Genomic DNA, 23,108 nt, shown 5'->3' with positions numbered 1-23,108 from the left:
GTCACTTGATCCACCGTTTAACTTTTCCTGCTGCTGCTACTGCTGCTAAGTCGCTTCAGTCGTGTCCGACTCTGTGCGACCCCATAGATAGCAGCCCACCAGGCTCCTCCATCCCTGGGATTCTCCAGGCAAGAACACTGGAGTGGGTTGCCATTTCCTTCTCCAATGCATGAAAGTGAAAAGTGAAAGTGAAGTTGCTCAGTCGTGTCCGACTCCTAGCGACCCTATGGACTGCAGCCTACCAGGCTTCTCCATCCACGGGATTTTCCAGGCAAGAGTACTAGAGTGGGGTGCCATTAACTTTTCCTAGATGCAACTAAGTAAGATTTCCTTTATTTTTCCTTAGCCAGTGTGTGACAGTCGATTCTCTGGAAATGTCTAGAGGCAGTCAGACACATGCTAGTCAGTGGGAGAGGCATTGGTAAGCCCTGGTTTCTTCTGGGAGGGTCAGGGTTGATGGTGACAAGTCTGAGCCCAAGGCCCCTCAGTGGCCGCCGTGCCCAGCATCTCCTCTGCAGGCCTGGCCCAGGACAGTCAGCACAGAGAACATCCAGGACTCCTGTGAAGCACCTGGGTCAGGCCTGGAGCTTCAGGCAATGAAGTGCCCAGAGAACCACTGTGAACAAGAAGATCACAGACCATGGGAACAGTGAATTTTGCATTTAGATTTTAAAATAGCACATATTAACATCTCTGAATGAATTTTGAGTTGCATATGCTATTGGATTTCCAAAAGGTTTAGTCCTGGAGCTTAGTACTCATCAGGTTATGCTACACAGCAGATTTACTCACCTGATCCTTTGAGACAAAAAGAACTTTTTCTAAGTCTTTCTCACTTAGAATCTTTACTATGGCTTAACCTTTCAGATTTTTGGATAATTTAGGTGTCACAGATACCCATGACAAGATAGCTTTCAGACACTATAATTTAAGTGTCTCTGAAATGTAATAAATAGAGCTTTGTCTGGGTTTTGGAAATAATGTTTTCTTCCCAAACAGCTGTTCATTTGTATTAACAATTTTCTCTGTCTCCAGAAAGGCAGTGTTTCTTTTTAGGTATATAATCTCATCATCCTTCTCATCATGTTAGCTGTGTTCAATCAATTGTTGTAGTATTGTTTTTAATATCCATGTGGACCATGGCAAGTGACAAACTGACCTCAGGGGCTTCCGGAAAGGAAGCTCTCCCTTAGTCCAGGTCATACCATCACTTCGTGTCTTAGTGGGGCTGGCTAATTTCACTGCTTGTCAGTTCACCTGAGACTGTTTTGGAAAAGGCATTTAAATACCACATGCAGTATGAACAAGTCTTTGCCCCTATCTTTAGCAAAGCAAGGGATTCTTGGTTTTTCATTTTGGGGGGGCCCAGTTATTAATAGCAGCCAACGTGGCAACTTATGAGGCTAAGATGAAGATGGTGTTGACTAAATTTGGGTTCTGGTCATGGTAGTTATCAAAATATATTAGATATATATTTGGCCTCTCCCCTCAAGGTGGTCACAACTGATTTGGGCCTAGAAAAGACCTCTAGATATAGGGTTAAAAAAAAGCAGTAAACATGGGAAAGAATATAATACATATCCTTGTGACATAGATAGGTAGGACAAGTATTGTTTAAATTATGTTTTACTTTGAAGAAACTCAGAGTCAAAAGAGGCTAAATGTCACCAAATTCCCATGACTGGTAGGCTAGGTAGGCATCATACCGTTTCCTACATAATGTCTTTGAGAGTCACTTTGAGCGAAGGGTAGTTAAGATTGTGTATCCTGAACGCAGGTGGCTTAGCATCAAATACAGGCTCTACTACTTCTGTGCTGTGTGATCTGGGGCATGGTACTTAATGTGATGGCTTCCCAGGTGGCTCAGTGGTTAAGAATCTGCCTGCCAAGCAGGAGATGCGGGTTCGATCCCTGGGTTGGGAAGATCCCCTAGAGAAGGAAATGGAAACCCACTCTAGCATTCTTGCCTGGGAAATCCCATGGACAGAGAAACCTGGCAGGCAACAGCCCGTGGGTTGCAAAGAGTCGGATATGACTGAGTGACTAAACGACAGCAGCACTTAATGTGAGGCTATTAAATTATGAGAATTGGTTAAGAGAATTGAATGAGTTATTATGCAGAAATGTTCAGAACAGTGCGTGGAGTATAGGACGTTTTCAGCAAACACGAGGTATGTGAGTTGCTAAAGTGTTCAGCACAAGGAACAAGCTGTAACGGGAAATTGAGCTTATGTTGTGCACCAGGGGATGCAAGTTCTATTGTTCCTGTTCAGAGTGGGTAAGTGGCTCAGGAAATCACACTGACGTATGACAGGGGAAGTCCATCCTACCCATATCTTTAGCAAAGTTAGAATAAAATGATATTTTTGTTCTCATGCTACAATCCAGGGCTACTGGAGCCTATGGAATTATATGAAATTAATGAAGGACATATTATTTAAAATGTCTGCTTCTGGGGCCCCTGGTCTCACTCTTGTGGGACAGTTAATATGCAGGTCTCTGTTCTTGGTAGACCCGAGTGCTGCCTCATAATAATGCATTCGAGAACACTCTTGAGAAGCCTTTGAGATTTATAACCTGTGGGGCACCTTGTACTTGCTGCTGCTGCTGCTGCTAAGTCGCTTCAGTCATGTCCAACTCTGTGCGACCCCATAGATAGCAGCCCACCAGGCTCCTCCGTCCCTGGGATTCTCCAGGCAAGAACACTGGAGTGGGTTGCCATTTCCTTCTCCAATGCATGAGAGTGAAAAGTGAAAGTGAAGTCGCTCAGCCGTGTCCGACTCTTTGCGACCCCATGGACTGCAGCCTACCAGGCTCCTCCGTCCATGAGATTTTCCAGGCAAGAGTACGGGAGTGGGTTGCCATTGCCTTCTCTGACATTGTACTTAGAAGACTCTAAATTCCAAGTAACACATCTCCGTTTACAACCCATGTGCTGGAACCCTCCCGGAAACTGCCACCGACCATCAACTAAAAATGTGATCAAATAATTTGTGTTTTGTTTTGTTTTTTTTTTTAATCCTTTTCCACTTTGAACTGAGTTGAAGTCAGTCTTGAAATTAGGAGCCTGGGAGCTCTGGTAACAGAGGAGAGAACCAGTGGGGAAACTTGACTTACAGAAATCAGTTCATGTCCAGTGAGATAAAGGGGACACAAGGAGGAAGAGAGCAGAGGGATCAAGATGAGCCTACGTGAGGTGACAGCCCCTTTCTCACTCCATCAGAAACAAGGAGGGGCTTCACGAGAGCAGCTCCATGGCTTTATTTGAAGAGGGTTGTCTGGTAAAGCACATATGGGAACCGTAAATCCAGATTTTAGTTGCATCAGTTCCCGTTTCTTCATGTAAGTATCTGGTCAGAAACCTCAGAATATCCAGTACCCCTAGCACGTAATTTTGATTTGGAAGGCTTCTGTTGATAGCTTATTTTTATTGAAAGACTATTATCTTGATAAAAAATTTTCTGACAATTTCAGTGATATTAAATTAGTTTCCAAATATATAATGACAGCTTTGTTGGCGTGTGTTTATGTGTGTGATGCATTCAAATGCACATGTCATGTCCTGCCATCTTATAAAAGAACACTGCTTTAATGTTTCACGGTGCTGTAGGGAGCCCCAGCCTTCAGGCTCTGTGTGAGTGTGCATTGTTTATGACACTTGAACCATGGACCGTATAGAATTTGTTAGCGTACAGGGAAATTTGGTAAGGACAAGGAATTTGGTACTAGGGAATTTCCTTGTCACATGTGCAGTGGCTTTAGGTAAGCCCCACCCAAGGACAATATGATTACAGACAAAAGGGCCACTGGGTTTTAAACAGAGAAATCTGGTTTTTAGTCATGCCTTCAGTGTTTTACAGCTATTGTTAGTATCATGGGTTTAGAAGACAGACCTGGGATTGTGTTCCAGCTCTGCCACTTACCAGGCAAGATATTGGCAGCATCTCTTAGCCTCACTTTCTTGTCTATAAAATGCGAATTATAAAAGTACCAGTAATATCTTCCTCAAAGCATTGCTGTTATGATTGAAAATGGCTAGAAAAGCACTTATCACGGTAACTGCATACAGAAAGGGCTCAACAAATAATTAATAATAGCTCACTTTATTGCTTTAGTTATTTTATTTTCAAATTTCGGCTATCTCATTCACTGACAGAAGAAAAACTTCTTACATTCCAGGGGTGTTTTCAGAGTTGGATGAACTAATGTATGTGAAAGCAGTTTCTATATGCTCTGAAACAATAACAATAATGATTGTATTTTCATTTCTTGAGAATCTACAAAGTACCAGACACTTTACAGGCTATCTCTAATTCTCACCACAATCCTGTGAGGTAGGCAGTATCAGTGTATATTAGACATGAAACAGGCTTAGAAGAATTCACCTTGGATCGTGTTCAGATTTCAACATATATTTTTAAAAAATTTAAACCCATCTTTCTACATAGCCATATCTCAATGATAGTAATTGAATTGTAATGATAGTTTGCTGTCCCTGTTGGTAGTAGAATTAGGCTCACTATCTTCTCTGAGCTGTTGTGTCATCATTAATTAGTACAGCATGTTGTTTAGTCGCGAAGTCATGTCTGATTCTTTGTGACCCTGTGGACTGCAGCATGCCAAGCTTCATAGACTGCATGTATTTTATTAAAACAAATGATTTTGATGAAATGTACTTAATATGCACTCACTTACAATCACTTTGTAGATTCTCAAGAAATGAAAATACAATCATTATTGTTATTGTTTCAGAGCATATAGAAACTGCCTTCACATACATTAGTTCATCCAATATGGACTCACCTACATGTGTATCCACTAAGCCCTAGGCCTTAGTGACACATACCTATGAAGGAACATAGCAGCAGGTCCTAGATGATGGCAGTGCTGAAATGTATGTGCTGTCCTCAAGGTGAATAATTTAAAAAGCATACTTTTTGACTAGATAAATTCTAATATTTTTATTAAAATGTTCGAATTTTTTTTTAGTAATGTCGTATGTTTTTGCATTTCCGTTACATGAATCTATATTCATGTTGTAAATTACAAGTAAATGGAATTTACTGTTTGGTCCCCCTGCCTGAATACTAATTGCCTGAATAACTAACTGGCGTTTTGCTCACCAGCTAAGAATGATCTGCTTAGACTGGCATACTTGACCGTGGGCATATCCATGAGGTAATGCTTGGGTGTATAACTGTATTTGCACACGTGGGCCCTATTGGTCTGTAAGTGAGACAGGCGTGGTCTTTTGAGTTTGGCAATTCCTAGCTGCATAGCTTTGCTGAAGTTTTGGGATCTTTTGCTTCTTTTTGTGTAATTCTAAGTGTTAGTCTCCTTATCTAGCTAAACTGCAATAATAATACCTACCCCTGAGAGTTTCTTGGCAGGCAAAGGGCTATTTCATGCTCAGCAATCAAAAGATGTAGTTACCCCACTCTTCCTTGACTTAAAAAAAAAGTTGTACTTCTGCAACAATGGAATATCTGCTTTGCTTTTTTCCTGCCTTATATTTACACAGACTTGGAAAACAATGTATGGGCAACTGACAAATGGGTCAGAGAGATTTACAAGAAAAACAGACCCTTAGCTTTTCTCCTGTAACTGAGATGGCGCCCTTAGCAGTGTGGTCTCAAATGCAGAGTGCCCTCCGCCCAGTGTGGTGGGAATGTCCCAGCCACCCCATGCGGCCAAGGCTACAGTAACAGCCCCTCACCCTCACTTTTCAGGGGTTTGCTCCTGAAGCCAGCACCCTGGCCTTGATCACTCAACATGTGTCTACAAGGTTTCACTTTTAGTTGAAAAGAAACCCATAAATTTCACCTGTGTCTTTGTGATTCCCAGCTTGATAGAATCTTTTAGAATGTTTTTCTAACATCCCCTCCCCCCTGCCCAACTGCTCTAAGTTGCAAATGGCCAGATTTCAGTCATCAGGAGAGTAGAAAATGTATTATTTTTTTGCAGCCTGTCTTACTGGGGGCCAGATTCCAAGGAGGCAGCCCGTGTGCTCACAGGCCAGGAGAGCCAGGATTTCAACAGTGTCAACAATCTTTGCTCATCATACCAAAAAAGCAGCGTGTGTCGGTGCCGACTCATTAGCATACAGCCGCGCGTGCTTGCTAACAAAGCAGGCTCCGGGTATCTGCTAGTTTCTCAGCTTGTCTGTCTTCCTTGACCGAAAAGAAGAGGAGAAATTGCTTCAGGCAAGGGTGCTGTCCCTCTCTCTCGACAAGAAAGCTTCGCAAGGATTCCAGGAGGGAGAGCTTTGAAGTGGTTTTTCCAATAATCACTCTTTTGGAGAAAGTGGATCATCCCTCCTTTGTTTTTCTAATCTCGATTTAAATCATTGACAAGCAAAGAGATCGCCATGTTGTCTAGTAAAACCTGATTCAGCCCTGAATAACTGCAGTCATCCCCATGATAGTTTTATTTAGTTAGAGTCCATAAAAGGAAATAAGGACACAGGCAGAGGTACACACGCATGCCCTCCTCTTGGTCTGCCTCTCTATCCTTCTTTTGTTGGGGGGATGGAGGGAAGAAGAAACGCGCAAGCAGATGTGCTGTTGATCTACAGGCTTCTGCCAACCATATGGCATCTTAAAGAAAGATGGTTGGAGCGTCTGGATTAGCAAAGAGTCGGGATGGGAAGCCATGTGTCGTGTTGGTACAGGCAGTTGTTTGAGCTCTCTCTAAATGGCTTCAGGAGATTGTGTAATGGAACAAATGGTCCTGCGAGCCCAGGAACAGCCTTGCCGCTGCTGGAGAGGCAATTGGCCCTCGGGCGCGTACTGCTTCCCTATCTCCAGCCCTCCCCCACCCCCACCCCAGTATTGTGTATTCTTCTTTTAATGTGCTCTAAACTCTGAGAATTGACTCAGAACTTTTCAGTGTCTAATTACACTCGTGAGTTCTCCTCGCCTCTGTGTCCTGCCTGAACTTTCTTCTCGCTCTCTGATCTGGTGATTAACGATGCTCGATGCTTGGGGGCTGCTCAGCGCAGCGTCCTCCGCCGCCGCCCTCCGCAGGAGTCCGGGCGCCGCACACCAGCCTCCAGTGCTGCCCGACAAAGGCCTCTCTGGGAAGGTTGCCCAGCTACTGGGGGGAATGTTTTCGACCACCAGAATTTCCAGAAACCCCCAAAGATGGAAAATGTTTCATTTCTTGGTCAGGCAGCTGCAGGTGTTGAACACACCAGAGATGCGTCCTTCACTATTTTGGCCTTCCTGTGAGACAAGAAAAAAAAAATTATATTAATTCCATAGCATTGAAGACTCAATGAAATTTGAGGTCACACATGCCATTTACCCTGCACTTTGGGACCTTAGGGTTCTATTCTGTCATACAAAGAGTAAAGGAAAGTTTAAGAATTGAGACACTCGGAATGGCAGCCTGTTGGCAGGATTTCAGCCGTGGACAAGTGCTCTGACCATTCTTGTTCTGAGAGCCTGAGGCACAAGGAGCCATGAGACCTCCCAGTGAGAGCAGAGCTTTCCAGTTGGTTCTCTTCCCCAAGCTCTTTGGACATTTCAGCTACGTTTTAGGGCAAACAGATCTTATTTGATTCTCATTCCAGGGCCATTGCACATAGGGTGCAGTATCTTTAGCTGCTAGAAAAGTTAGGCCCGCCTCCTCCAAGGGGGCTCTGAACCCTGAGGCTCTAGGTGTGTCATGGTTAATGGAAGGTGAAATGAATAGTCGATCCAGTCAAAGAACTGGTCAGTTTGTCTGACCAAATCATCAGACCGGTTTGAATGAAGTAGCTGGGTCAGTGGAGGTTGCTGGTCTGGTTGGTGCTGGTTGGTGCTGCACCCTGGGAACCAGAGGGCACTGAACAGCAATGCCTTCCCTTAGGCTTTGAGACCCCGCTCCCCTTCTCAGGGGCAGTGAGCTCAACTGCACAGGTCCCAGAAAGTGGGGTCAAGCAAGAAACATTAACATCCAGGTTAAAAATGAGTTGGCCGTGGTATACTGTAGGAAATGGGAGGCTACCTTCCTTCTACGACTTCTATCACGGGAACACTGAGCAAGGAAGACACATTCTAACTTATTTTGCTTTGTGATGATGTAGTCTTCCCCCCACTCCAAAAGCAATGAAGCCTAGAGCTTGTGTGACTGGGCTGCAGTAGAAGAAGAGGACGCAGCGATCTGACATCTGAATGTTTTCAAACTGTCATTATGTTTACGTACTTGTGGCTGAGGCATTTGATTTTTAATGTCTCGAGGTCATCAGGGAATAATTTGAAGATAGTTACCAACTTTTTCCTAAATAGCTGTTTTGCATAGGGATAATAATGTTACCCAGAAATTTCAGATGAAGTGCTATTTCATTTTTTGTGTGAATTTTTTTCATTTATACTAAAAAATTATTCCTATCTCATATACATAGATTAAAAACATTCTTTTTTTTTTCATAACTCATTTCATACTGAACACAGTATTAGGCTATTCTTACTCTGTCATCTGAATTTAGGATCAAGGGCATGGGGGTTGTCTGTGGAAAGCATAATTTTGATTATCTACCAATTGGAAGAAACTGCCACTTCAGTTCCTTTTACCATCCAAGTGTACCCTGGTCCCAAATTTGTCAGCATTAGAATTTCTTGAAACAATGCAATTAAACTGCAACATATTTCCTAACATTCTTAATTAAGACAGTAACTGGAAAATGTAGATTAACAGAAGTTACTGTTTTTATCAACATATTTTCTTTCTTTCCCTCCACCATCACATCCCCCTCCCCCCACTCTTTTTTGCTTTTAAATGTCTGATGTCAGTTTCGTCCACATGTACATTATGCACATGGCACCAAAGAAACAAAGTAAAAAATTCTCTTTTAATTCTGAGCTGCACGCCCAGCGCCACATGCACTGTCTGTTACATGTCGCTTCTTATGAGGTTCATGCTGGGAGTTTCTTTTTAAAGGCAAAGTGTTTCTGAAGGAAAGAGTTCAGGTTGGGCAGATTGTGTTAGAAAAATCTCACTGTCTCTGAGTGGAATTAATATACTGATTATTCTGTGCAGGCTCAAACTGGCAGCGTGTGCAAAGTTCAAGAGTGTCTGGGAACTGAAATATGGAGGAGAATTCGGGAGAGTGAGCAGAGACAAAGAATTGGAAGTAGGGTTTTAGAAGTGAAACTAGTGGTAACTTTGCAAGAAGGGAGAGGGAATTCAGGCATGAACAACTGTGTCATCAAGCAGGACATTTTAGGGTTGATCATAAAAGTCAGTTTAGTTATTGGATGAGAACAGGGGAAAATTAAAGACATATCATACCCAGCACCTTTTAAATTTCCATTTCTTTAAGATATTTGCCAGTTTCAGTTAAGTCACGTGAGAAGCTTAATCACTAACATAGATATTAAAATGGGTTGTAATATTTCTTCAGCGTCTCTATTAGCAAGTGTTTTTTTTGTTTGTTCAATTAAAATTTGAGTCCCCCATGATCAGCAAACTGATTAATTTTTGTTATTGTTTACAAATAAGGAATTGAATGTAAGAAAAGCAAACAATCACTCAGCACTTTCCCATCACAAGGAAACTTTTTCCACATTGCTTCTCAAGGGAAATAAATTGGGACGTGAGCTTGGAGTTAATGAAGCTTTCATCCGTTTCCCTCCTTCAACTGCCATCTCAGCTTAATCCTCTCCTTCTGCCAAAGTCCAGAGGCCTTGCGAGCCCCCGCGGAGCCTCCGGAGCCAGATGCCGGCCAGTGGGTCTCCCCCGCCCCGCCCCGCCCCGCCCGCGGCCGGCCCGCCCGAGCACGCGGCGCCCCACCGCCGGACCCGGCCGAGCCGCAGGGAGGGCGAGCCGCTAGGCTGCGCGGGGCCCACTGCGGCGGCGGCGGCGGCGGGAGCCAGAGCGGCAGGCCGCCCTGCCCTCTGCGGGCGCCTGAGCGCAGGTGTGGGGCGCCAGAGGCACTCGTGGAGCCCGGCCGACCCTTCAACCCGCAGAGATATCATTGCCCGGCACTGGGTGGGACCCGAGCAGACGGCTCCCTGAAGCGCCGTGGCCCCGGAAGGCTTTGCCTGGGCTCTTGGGACGGGCGAGGCACGGGAAAAGACTCGTCCTGGGCATGCACAGCCGCTCCTGAAGCCATCTACAGAATCTCACTAAAACTCTCTAAGATGAAGCCTTTTATTGGTGGCATCTAGGATGGGAGGGGGGGTAGGGGGACCTACCTTCTCTTTGGCAGTTGCTCTTTTCTAAAGGAGGAAATTATCTCTGGGGTTCACGACTTGGGATACAGAGTCCTCCCATCACTCTGGGGGTTAGGGTTTGGAAAGATGTCAGTATCCTGCCCACTTAGGGGTGGGATACAGCCTGAGCAGAGCAGCAGAGTAAGGCTGCAGGACCACCCCCACCTGCACCCCCCAGCACACAGCCCTGCTGTCTCTGTGTCCTGGAGCCCTTCATCCCCTCTGGTCACTGGCTGTCAGGGCAGTGATGTCTACTGCCCTTAACCTTGCTTCCCCCACCGCAACCACTAAGGAACTGCCATCTAAAGATTAAATGCTGGATGGACGATTTAGCATGTCTGGGGTTTTCTCTTAAAATCTGGGTACTGTGGGGTGTAGAGATTCCTCGTGGGACTCAGGTACAACTCTGTGCCCACTGCAAGGGGCCTGCAGTGTGCTGCCTTTTGTCACGCAGAGTACTTCTCCCCCCCACCCCCACCCCAAGGCCTCTCCTTTCCCTTTTCTTCCGCCCATCTTATTCAGGGCCCCCACCCTCTCTGAGACCATCCTGTGGTGATACCCTCAACCCTCTGAGTTGAATCCCATCTCCCTTGCTATTTCAAAGACTGCATGTTTTGTTCACACAGATGACTTCTGCTTGGAGCACCTAAAAGTTGATTGATGACAAAGAGATGGTGCTAGACATTTTTATTCCAAAGCAATCTCAGTGTCTGTTCTCTCTGCCATCTTCCTCAAGGCCACACGAGCTACATGGGGCATTTTGTTTACTTGTGCTACTTAAAAAAAAAAAAAAAAGAGTATGGAGTGTTAGAAGCCTGGACTGGTTCTCTTGCCACTTCTTAAAATTCAGAATTTTGCAGCCTGAACACGAAACAGTTGATGTAGTTGGTTCCTTCTCTCCCACGATGGTGCATAAATGGGCAGGATCTGACTTCTGTGCTGTTTGAGCCCACTAGCAACCACATGAACCCTCCGGCAAGCCTAATCACTCTGATCTGCCATGGACCTTCTAGCTGGAAGAGTTATGCCATCATATTATCCCAACACTCTTCACTGTATGGAGGATCCCCTTTTACTAAATGATTTATTACTCTTAGCAGAATTCCTTTGGCCGCACATTTTATTTCTGAGTCACTCTGTTCAGCTCAATTGGTCGCCTTCAGTTACCGTGGCAACCAGCAGATGGGGTTCTTTGACAAGGGTCAGCGGGGAGGCTGCCTCAGTATAGATGGGAGAGATGCTAAATAAAAAAGCTCTTAGCATTGACAGTTCTGTAGTGGATGGCCAGGAGTAGTTATCGAATTACTTGCATTAAAACCTAATTAAACGTGTGCCACTAAGTGGTGACTGAATCCGGTTACTTACCCGCCAGGGGCTCACTCTCATTTCATCATACCTCTGTGACCAGTCTGACTACCTCAAGGGTGGGGCTCTCCAGCGGAAGGGATCAGAAGGATCCTCACTGCAGTGTGGAATCTAACACTCCAGGACCACTCGGCCCCAGGAGGATCCCCTCAGAACAGACTCTTCCTGAAAATGCCATAAAGTGCAAGTTTTCATAAGTATGGAATGATTTCTAAATAACTAGTTTTTGAAGAGAGTGCTCAGGCTTGGGTTTAGGCCAGGTGTGGCAGGACAGGTGGTGTGGGCTTTTCTGCTGTTACTTTTAAGTGGCCCGCCTGGATTCTACTCTGCAAAGATTGTGATTTTCAACAGTTTTCAATCCCCTGTCCTGTTTTTCTTTGCACAGTGGGGTGATGCTTACCATGACCCTGCTCTTGCTTTATAAAGAACTGATTAAGGATATCTGAGACTTAAGGCAAACGGTGTTGGTTCATCAGAGTCTGAGATTCTTGCCATGTCAGCTCCTATGCCCGCTGTTTCTCTGATGTGGATTCCTTATGAGGCTCAGTCCTCCAAGGGAATTACAAGCTTAGCTGGTCAGATAGCACATGCACTTTAAGACTGCAGGGTAGCCACCCAGCAGATATTCCTAGCTGACCTGAGGGGAAACTCTGCCTCCTTTGCAGAGGCAACTGTGTTCTCAGCAGTTGGTGCAGTAGAGAGCTGGCAACACTGTCAGGGGCTCCAGGGCAATGCCAGGGCCCTTCGAGTGCTCTTCTCCGGCTTGCCCAGGGTCCTGTGGCACCAGAGCGGCCTCCAAGGAGTTTTCCAGGCTGGTTTTGGGGCCTTCAGCCTCTGGTTCCTGCCCCCTTCATGCCAGTGCCAGGCTGTGGACTAGGTCAGTGTGGGTCCCAGACCAAGGATTAAAGAACAGAGGTTGAGAGTGTTTAGAAACTGTAATCACGATTAGGTAGTACACCGGCGTTTTATTTGTCTTTCACAGAACTATCAGTCTGCAATCGAGGGGAAGTGAAAAAACAACTGCAAACCCCAATGTTCTCAGTTCTCTTCACTGAGCTAGTTAAGGAAGCACTAAGCTAGAGAATGCCTTCTTTTCCCACCCCGGTGTTAAAAAATGGTTGTGGCAGCCGTTTCTCAGTACATTGTCCAGTGTGTCACCTTCCTAAGGTCCTTGCCTAAAATCCTTATTTTTCAGTATGGAATAGAAGTCGGGCCTTTCAGAAAATGCTGAAATGGGTTTTGAAATGCTGCCGAGCACTAGATCTGGAGTCAAGAGATATGGGTTTCAGTCCCAGATTGGCTCTGGACAGTCCGTGTGACCTTGGATAAGTCACCTGTACTCTCTGGGCCCCAGATTCACCGTAATGGGCAGGACTGAATGGCCTCTAAGGCGCCTCTCAAGTCTAACACGACCTGACCCTTTTGAAGAGAAGAGCAGGGGTCTTTTCCTCACTGCTCTCCTAAGCCACCACCTGCTTTACTCCACAGGCACCGAAGGCTCACTGGAAATTAGAGAGAATGAAAAATTAAAGTGCCTGTTGTTGTTCAGTTGCTAAGTCATGCCTGACTCTTTCGAGGCTCCATGGACAGTATTCCGCTAGGTTCCTCTGTCCATGGGATTCTCCACCCCATGGAGTGCGTTGCCATTTCCTATTCTAGGGGAACTTCTCAACCTAGGGATCCAACTCGTGTCTCCTGCCCTGGCAGGCAGGTTCTTTACCACAGAGCCACCAACAAAACCAATAAGTGGGGGTCCTCACAGGAATGTAAATTGTCTTTATCAGAAATGTAAACTCTCTCCAGAATTGCATGACCATTAGAATGAATTTCTCCATTGAAACCGTTATTGAAAAGGGTAGATTTGAGCAAAGGATATTTAAACAGCAAACCAGCCATAGAAACTGCCTGAATTTTCTAAGTGAGGATAACTGGCTAGAGTGTGTTCCAGCTTGCTGAGCACACGGCTTATTCTCACTGATTCTGTACGGCCACAGTAATGAAAGAGAATTTCATAAAATGTGGCAGCAATTTTTAAGCACTGGAACAAAGTGTACAACTTTAAATTAATATGGTTTATTCACCAAATTAATTACCTAGAGCAGTAATTAGGGTAATTGGGTTTTCAAAACTTTGACTTGGGCAACCTAGGTGTACTGTTCCAACTACATAGCTGGCAGTATTTGAAGACAGGAACACAGTAAAATTCTGTAAAGTCATAGGATCATAGAAGTTTGGGAGTTCAAAGAGAACTTAGTCATCTTCTAGCCCAGGGGCTGGCAAACTTTTTTTCTAGAGGGTCAAGTGATAAATATTTTAGGCTCTATGGCCATATGGCTTCTGTCGCAAGTCCCCAGCTCTGCTGCTCCTGTGCAGAAGCAGCTGTAGACAGTACGCGAGTGGAGCGTGGCTGTGGTTCAGCGAAAGTTTATTTAGGGGAACTGGAAGTTGAATTTCATTGGATGTTCATGTCACAAAACATTGTTTTTCTTTTTATTTTTTCAGTCATTTAAAAAATATATATTAAAAATATTCTTAACGTACGGGTTGTACAAAAACAGTGGACCAGGCTGGACTTGGCCTGTGGTGTGAAGTTTGCTGATCTATTTCTAGCTTATGCTGTCATTGCATATGCGAGGAAATTGAGATCCAAAGTGATCACACGATTTCCCTAAGTTTGTATGACTGGCAGCAAAACTTAGGAGTAGACTAGGATAGTTTTCATGGGCTGATTTGATGATTAAAATTGGAGCCTCACAAAAAAAATTATTCTCCAGAAGTCATTTTGTATGTGATTGATACTGTGAATTATAGCATACCTGTGGTTCTTAAACTTGAGAATTGATCAGAATCACCCAGAAGGCTTATTGAAACATATATTGCTTGGCTGCATCCCCAGTGTTTGTGATTCAGGAGATCAGGAGGTATTCTTTGCTCAGTTTTGAAAGTGGAGAACCTGAGGTTGAGAGAGGACAAGCCTCGTGCCCAAGTAAAATCGGTAGTTTGTGATGGGATTTTGAACCTCTGCCTCCTGTTTCCAAGTCAAGTCCTCATTCATCTCTTCTAGGATTCCTTTAAGTGACAAATTTCAATAGCATGCCTAAAATTATTTGATTGACATGTGATGTTCTTACGGCAACAAAGTTATTAAATATTAAAGTGTACTCACACTGTAGATGACATTACAGTTATTACATTTGGCATAAACATTTTCTACTGGTAAGTGGTTTGCTTCTGACACATGTATCCAGCACCTTGCTAAGTGCTGGAGTTAGAGAGCTGAATAAGATCCTGTTCCTGTCCTTGAAGATATTCATTGTTCAGTGGGAGAGGCAGACCAGCAATGACTGTAGTAAGTGGGGATAAGCTGCATGGGATAGAACAAGTTGTGGAGGAATTTAGAAGGTTAGGGACTGATCAGAATCAATGTGGGCAGAGAGGAAGGAGGCAAGAAAGACTCAGAGACAGGTGAGGAGGGGTGGTCCCATCCATGTGAGGGAGCGCAGAGGGAAGAGCATGTCATTTGTGGCTCATTAATCCTGACTCTGCCCGCTTCTGGTTGTCTAGTGGTGGTGGTTTAGTCACTAAGTCATGTCCAGCTCTTGTGACCCCCATGGACAGTAGCCTTCCACTGTCCATGGGGTTCTCCAGGCAAGAATACTGGAGTCGGTTGCCATTTCCTTCTCCAGGGGATCTTCCCAACCCAGGAATCAAACCCTGGTCTCCTGCACTGCAGGCAGATTCTTTACCAACTGAGCTATGAGGGAAGCACTCTGGTTGTCTGAACTTGGGCAAATGACTAACTTCACTGTGCCTTGCTTTTCTCATGCACAAAATACAGACAACAATAATGCGTACTGTATAGGATTGTTATGAGAATTAATTTAGCTAATGAGTACAGTACTCCTTGAGTACAGTAAATATTAGAGCACTCTACTGGGGCTTCCCAGGTGGTTCAGTTGTAAAGATTCCTCCTGCCAATGCAGGAGACATGAGTTCAGTCCCTGGGTTGGGAAGATCGCCTGGAGAAGGAAATGGCAACCCACTCCAGTGTTCCTGCCTGAAAAAATCCCATTTACAGAGAAGCCTGGCGGGCTACAGTCCATGGGGTCACAAAGAGCCAGACAAGATAATGCCTAAACAACAACTGGGATGAGTAGAGAACCGAGTCACATTTTACAGTCACAGTACGTGCACCTTTGAAATTCATCTGTTAGTTGAAAAATTGCTCTTCATTTACATGAGGAAGCCCCTCTCCCAGGGAAACTGTGGGTCTGAGCCTTTTGAAAACACTCATCTCTGGTCTGAAAACATTTCAGGACAAAAGACATTTTACCATGACCACCACCGAAAACAAACAAAAAACTACCCACTGTAGTTTGGAGGGAGCTCCCAGGTTAAATGTTGAGTGAAACTCAAACCTCTGATCAAAAAACATGCATGCATGAAGTTACTGGCCACCTCTGGGGTAAGTAGGGAGCTGGGCTGGAGAAAAACATGTAGAGGGTGGCCCCATAGCACTGGCACCACGCTCACAAGTGTTCATTTGATTATTATGCCTCATAACTTATTTAGACACTGCATATATTTTGTATGTATCACATACAACATACAAAAATTTAAATATATGTATTCACTTGCTTTCACAGTATTCATAGCAAATGAGTGTCTGAAGCATAGGACCAGAGCTGGCAGCTTGCACTGCTTCTGTTTTGCATAAGATATTTTTCCCAGCCCACTCAGCTCCATAAAGTTGTTTTGTATTTCACCACTTGCTCCATCTTATCTTAAAGTCGTGCATATTTTTCTTTTAAATGTTCGTTCTGGTCATGCCTGCAGGGTGTGGCAGAGAGCACCACTGTTGGACCAACAGAAGCGTGCTTGGGCCTAGCTCATGTCCCAGGCTCCTTTCATCGTATCTGCATCCTGGGCCTTCTTGTTCCCATCGTAACTATTGCCCCTGCAATATGCAGGCTACGTCTCTTAGTCGTGTCTGACTTTTTGCGACCCTACAGACAGTAGCCTACCAGGCTCCTCTGTCCATGGGATTCTCCAGGCAAGAATACTGGATCTTCCCTGCCGAGGGATCAAATCCTCATCTCTTATGTCCCCTGCATTGGCAGGCAGGTTCTTACCACTAACGCCACCTGGGAAGCCCAACTGTGGCCCCTTTCCCTCCTCCCCAGTAATTCCCGGGGAGCCTTTGCCCAGGCAGGTGCATGCTGAGCACTCTACCCCAGCATGCGCACAACTGCTCTTCTCCTCCGAGAGGCCCCAGTCTACCCAGCGGTGGCAGGTCCTTAAGGAAATGGACCCTGTGCCCAAGATTAGGATGGTGACCCTGGCCTGGGTGCAGAGTAGCCTGGAAGTGTCCTGCCTTGTGGTCACCCTGCCCTCTGAGGCAAGGGAAGCTCCAGGGCTTCGAGGGAAGGGATAGCTTGGCCTGGCTGCAGCTCCACTGGGCACTGGGTCAGTACTGCACAGACATGGGCACATCCTGGAGGTCTCTGGGAGAGGAGGGGATTCCTGCCTGTCCTGGAGATGAGGTATAGGCAATGGGAATTGTTTACTTGGTCAGTCGTGTCCTACCCTTTGTGACCCTATGGACTGTAGCCTGCCAGGTTTCTCTGTCCATGGAATTTCCCAGGCAAGAATATTGGAGTGGGTTGCCATTTCCTTCTTCAGGGGATCTTCCCTACCCAGGGGTTGAACCCATGCCTCCTGAATTGCAGGTGGATTCCTTATCACTGAGGTACCTGGAAAGGCCAAGCCTTGAGAAAGGAGCATCCAACTTAGGGGTTGAGCTTGGAAAGCTGAAGGTGCCGCTCTCTTTCCTACTGTGTGAAACTTCTGCGTGGTTGGCAAGCTGTTGGCTTCTCCTTGGAGGAGGGGGCTTCTGGCTGAAAGGCTCCTCTGCAGGTCCCTGAGGGCAGCCCCCCTCTCTCCTTTAATTACGCCTGGTAGAGGGAATAGCTCAAAACAAGGGGCCTAAACAGAACATGAAATTGCAAACTCTCAGGACAATTATGCTGAGACTTGAACATTGAAAACCAGGCATTTCCAACCCTTTGAGATCGAAGTCCTCTGACGACTTTGAGGAGCCATAGTCCAGGCAGAGGGGCCCCCAGCTCGTGGGTGGAAGGAGCAGAGGGTGCCTGGGGGCCGCTGACCGCAGAGGCTAGAGAGGGGGTGGGACCACCCAGAGGGTAGGCCAGCGTGCCTGTGTCCACCTGAGGAGGCACCCTTCAGGCGGCCCCGCCCCAACCAGCTCCCCCACCCTGCAGAGCATCTCCCATTGAGCTGCCTCTTCTCTCAGCACTTTACCTGGGGTGGAATAAGGAGGCCACTGAGCCGGTCTCTCAGGCTCAGGCTCACCTTGCCTGTTTCCTCTGCCTCCAGGAGGAGGGCTGCCTGCTTCACTGGGTGCCTTCCTGCCTCCAAAAGCCCAGCTTCTTTTGTGCTGAAGACGTCTTTTCTCTCCTCCAGCACATCCTGCCCACTGGCTCAGGTCTCTCCATCCCCAGCTCACACTCTTGCTACCTTATGCTCAGCCTAGCTCCTGTCTAGGATAATCACCACTCTCCCGTGCCTGTAACCGGCTTCTGCCACAGCCTCCTTCTGAAGGGAGGGGACACTTACCAGCTGCCCTGCCCCTCCTGGGAGATGAGCCTCTCCCATCTCCCAGCCTTCATCCTCTCTCCCAGCACCCATCAGAGTCCTCTGGCTCCCTGCCCTCAGCCTTGACAGGAGGCTGTTCCCCAAGACCTGGGCCTGGCCATGTTTCCTCTCTCTGCAGCAGAGGTTCTCGGCCAGTAGGCAGTAGGGGCCCAACCCACTGAAACTATTGACATCATGAGAACTGCATCCCAAGGGTTGGTTGGTTTGCTGAGTCAACTCACTGAATTAACCAACCACTAACGGTGGTTAGGAACACCTGTACTCGGCCAAACTTTGCCTCCATGCCCTACCACTTATTCCCTGGTGACTTTGTGCAGGTCAGTTGAACCTGCCATTTTCAGTTTTCTCATCTGTAAAATGGGATGATGATCCTTTAACAAACTTGAACACCAGGCTTTCCCAGCACATTTATGGCCTCACCTCTCGGTGGGTTTGATTGGCACGGCTAAACATCCAGCCAGACCCTTTCTCAGACCCCAAGCTGAATCACTGCTGGGTGGGTGAGTGGGTGTCTCACAGGACCTCACCCTGACCCTGCGCCTCCTTGCCTCCTTCTCTTTTGGTAAATGGCAATGCCGTTGTCTGGAGCACAGCATCAGTATTTGTTAGTTTAGGTCAGAGTGTTACTAGGTCCAGCATTCCCTCCCTCCGAGCAGACCACAGCCTGTGGTCAAGCCACACTGCCCACCCTTGTCTTGGCAGCACCACCTCCCATGTGGAAGGCCCTGCCCTGGCCTCTGCCAGACCAACACTGTTCATCTTTGCACATCCCAGCTTGCCAGCCGAGTGACCTTGGACCGGTCCTATTTCTTGTCCTATATCCAGGACTATATCCTGATAGAGTCCTATATCCTATTTCCTATCCAAGTGACCTTGGACTAGTCCTATATAACTCAGTTTCCTCATCCTTAAAGTGGAGATAACAACGGTTCCTGTTTCATGAAGTTGTCACGAGCACTAAGAAGTTAATAAATAATAACCGCTTAGCAGGCAGTAAGCACTCAGTAGACGATGGTGATGATGGTGATCTTTCTCCTAAGTGGACACAAGCCTTCCTGGGTCTCACCCTTGCCTCTGCTGACCCTGTGCTTTTATGCCTTGGTGGTCCCCTCAGTGCAGCACCTGTTCTGTCTCCAAAATTAGTGGGGAAACTGCTAAGGCAAGGAATATTTTGAAACTCTTGATGTGTCATGAGAACTGTTTACCAAGGGTTGGTTGGTTTGCTGAATTTAACTCACTGAATTAACCAACCTTTAGTGGTGGTTCCGAACACCTACACTAGGCCTCGCTTTGCCTCCGCAGTCTGCCGTTTATTCATTGTGTGACTTCGTGCCAGTTAACTGAACCTGTCAGTTTCAGTTTTCTCACCTGTAAAATAGGATAATAATCCTGGCCGTACCTCTTAGGACTGTAGTGAGTTTTAACGGAGGGATGAGCTCAGAGGCTCAGCACATGTTAGCTGTTGTTAGTGGTGGTGGCTGCAGCTGGGATTTTGGATGAAGACGTGAACTTCGAAGGACAACAAAAATGAGAGCAGCAACCACCACAGAAAATAAAAGACAGTGTATGATGCCAGTAGGACACCCCCAAAAATCTCTTCTAACTGACAGTAATAAAGCATTTGTGAATAGTGTAGGCTGGCTTATACAGTGTTTGGGGAAAGCAGTTGCAAAAAAGAACTATTTAACTTAAAAAAAAAAATCTGTTTTCCCAATATTCAAAATAGGCCTTGAGAGGGCTACCATTGAAATATTAATATATTTCCTTAACAAAGTCCTTTTTATGTAAAATCTGGATTGTGGCTTTTTTTTTTTTTTTTCAACAAATGTGAGTTTGGGTTTGTTGTTGTTTTTACTTTTTCTGAGCTTGTGATTGACTTTATTGCTGTAGTAAAGTGGCATGATAGAGGCTGACTCTGAAAAAAGAGGGAGCATATTTTTTAAAGGGCTTCCTTAGAGGAGTTCGAGTTGAGTCACAGTGAATCCATCTTTGGCTCTTTAGCTGTGAGACTAGTGAAGCTTCAGCTTCCCGGAGGGAAGGCAGGACTTCCCCGTGGGTCTTACTCCTTTTATCAATTGTGCTTCTGCAGGAAGGAAGGTCTTCCCTGGTGGTTCATTCACTCACGAGTCTGCCTGCAGTGCAGGAGACCCACATTCAATCCCTGGGTTGGGAAGATCCCCTGGAGAAGGAAATAGCAACCCACTCCTGTATTCTTGACTGGAGAATTCCACAGACAGAGGAGCCTGGTGGGCTACAGTCCTTGGGGTCACAAAGAGTCGGACATGACTGAGTCAGTAACACTTTCACTTCCCTGCAGGAAAACCCTGGGCAGCTGGTTTCGTGCTGATGAAAGGCTCACTCCTGGGACTTGATTGATCTGGTCTGGGTGGGGCCTGGGCTCCTGCATAACTGCTGCAAGGATCCAAGGCCCACAGTTTGCAGAACACGGCCAGCTGAGCCTCATCTAGGTTCTTCTGGGGCTCCTTTGGAGGAGGGTCTAGGCAGGAACCAATCCCATTTCTGGCTGTGAGTGGTGTGGCCAGCCCATGGCTGGCTGTTTGTGCTGTGAAAACAGGCTTTGGCTCAGCCCAGAGCCCTGGATCAGGTAGCCACTCTTTTCAGGAGCCCAAAACTACACACCAAACCCATCTATTAGCCCGAATATTATCTCATTGATCAATTCACAGAGCAAGGACCTCATGGAGGGTGACCACTCCTGGAACCTTCTTGACTTTAAGCCTTGATGGTATCATCTCTTTATCACATGTTTCTGTTTCATTTGTTCTAAGCAAACATGAAGCCATGGGCTACTACCTCAGTAACTCTTAATCTGTGGCTCTCTCTACACCCAAGACTTGATTGGAAGGGGAAAGTCACCTACACCTGGTGGTTTACAGAGCTTCCCTGCAAATGAGGAGGTTTTTTGCTTGTCTGAGTTAAATCTCAAAGCATTAGATTGTTTGCTTCTCAAGGCAAAGGCTGTTCTCAACATCTCTGTATCTTCAATGGTGCCCACTTCAGTGCTGGAGAGCAGAGTCACCACTCAGATCAGCTGCTGGATGAGCCTGGGCATAGTGCCCCCCTTTCCCAGGCTCCCCACCCACTGAAGCCAGCTGGCCTGGCTTCTCTGCTTCCTGAATGTTCTTGCTTCTCCCAGCCTCCCCATGCTGAGGATGCTGTAGAGGAAAACTTCTGTTTGGTCTGATGCCAATGGGGTAGTTTTGAGACTGTGTTCTCAGGAAAAAATGCTCCACATAAGAGCATGGTCGGTGGCAGTAGGGGCAGACTGGGCTTCCCAAAGTTGCAATGCCATGGGAACTTATTTTTCTCTCCTCCCATATTAGAGGGAGAGTAATGGATGCAAGGGAGGTGGGCATTTTAATCTATATAGTACAGATGCAAGAAAGTGCTCATACATGGATGGACAGGACCAGACCGTAGCCCAGGCTCTGGGAGAGGGAGACCCTGAATCTGGTCCTAAAGTAAAAGTGAAAGTGTTAGTCGCTCAGTCGTGTCTTACCCTTTTCAACCCCACAGGCTATAGCCTGCCAGGCTCCTCTGTCCATGGAATTCTCCAGGCAAGAATACCGGAGTGGGTTGCCATGCCTGCTCCAGGGGATCTTCCCGACCCGGAGATCGAACCCACATCTCTTGCATCTCCTGCATGGGCAGGTGGGTTCTTTACCACTAGCGCCACCTGGGAAGCCCCTTTTAAGTATTTTGTGTGTTCCTTGCTCAGTCGTATCTGGCTCTTTGTGACCCTATAGACTGCAGCCTGCCAGGCTCCTCTGTCCATGGGATTCTCCAGGCAAGAATACTGGAATGGGTTGTCATTCCCTTCTCCAAAGGATCTTCATGACCCAGGGATCAAACCCAGGTCTCCTCCATTGCAGGCAGATTCTTTACCATCCGAGCCATCAGGGGAACCTGGTCCTAGGCAGCTACAAACACAGGAAGGAGTAACTAAGCCTTGTCCTTGGTCCTTGCTCTCTCCAGAAGCAGCCGTGGGCAGGGGGTGGGGCATAGGCTTGTGGGCATAGCCAGAGCTGGCTCCTACCAGAAGAGCATGTGCGGTGCCTGCTAGATGCCTGCCCCAGTATCTTCAGTTCAGACCTCTCATCCTTGCAACGTGGAATTCAGAGGAGCGGCACGGAGAGTTCTTAGGAGAGTGCAGGGATGTGGCCTGGGTTGCAGTAAGTGTGCCTGGAGGGGCAGCTTGAACAACCACCCGGAGCTCGAGAAGGGGGCGGGTCAGGCAGTAGGTGCCACCTGGGAAGTGGGGAGGGTTGCAGGCAGCAGAGGAATCTGAGGCCAGTGTGAGTCAAGTGCTAGACCACTGTTAGGTTGCCCAGGGTGCAGTTTTAGGTTTACCTGTCTCCAGATGCTGAATCACTTTTAGCAAACAAGTCTACCCATTGCTCCCTGAGTCCTAAATGTCTGTCCTCGCAGATATTCAGTTGTGCTCAAAGCACCACACCCCCCAAAACGCAGCCATCAGAGAGCTTGAACTGAGGGTGGGTTGAGCCCAGTGTCTGCAGAACAGACTTCGAATTTCTTGACTCACTGTGGGATATGTAGCCTGGAGTTTTCCTGTGAAAATAGAACTTAATTTCACTGCTGGTGCTTAATTTCACTGCTGCATGGTCCATGAGGACCATGAGGAAGGGCATATGACCTACCCAACTTCTTCACAGACCAGTTCTCGGTAGTTGTTCAAGTCTAAATTTAATCCAAGGCCTGCATTTCCACGGGTGAGTGTGCTACTGGTTGTAGGAAGCCGTCTTTGGACAAATGTGGATAATAGTTTGAGTGAATTAGCAAGTCTGGAGGGGAGAGTCCATCAGCAGAATGACAAATATAGGATCTTTAAAG

At 46.5% G+C, this 23,108-nt stretch overlaps 1 protein-coding gene across 15 annotated transcripts in view; it reads left to right on the top strand.

Moving 5' to 3' along the window:
• Positions 1-23,108, top strand: part of SDCCAG8 (SHH signaling and ciliogenesis regulator SDCCAG8) — a 242,374-nt gene that overhangs the window by 208,475 nt on the left and 10,791 nt on the right. The window contains exon 18 of one of the 15 annotated variants that reach the window (XR_009595809.1): positions 21,774-21,908. The exons of the other annotated variants lie outside the window; for them this stretch is intronic. The gene's annotated coding sequence lies outside the window, so the exon portion shown is untranslated. The remainder of the gene's footprint in view (positions 1-21,773; positions 21,909-23,108) is intronic. 15 annotated transcript variants of the gene reach the window in all.

Source organism: Ovis aries, chromosome 12 (assembly GCF_016772045.2).
Source record: "Ovis aries strain OAR_USU_Benz2616 breed Rambouillet chromosome 12, ARS-UI_Ramb_v3.0, whole genome shotgun sequence".
Taxonomy (NCBI): Eukaryota; Metazoa; Chordata; class Mammalia; order Artiodactyla; family Bovidae; genus Ovis; species Ovis aries.
The sequence above is the reverse complement of the archived record's forward strand: the minus strand, read 5'-3'. Positions and strand labels throughout refer to the sequence as shown.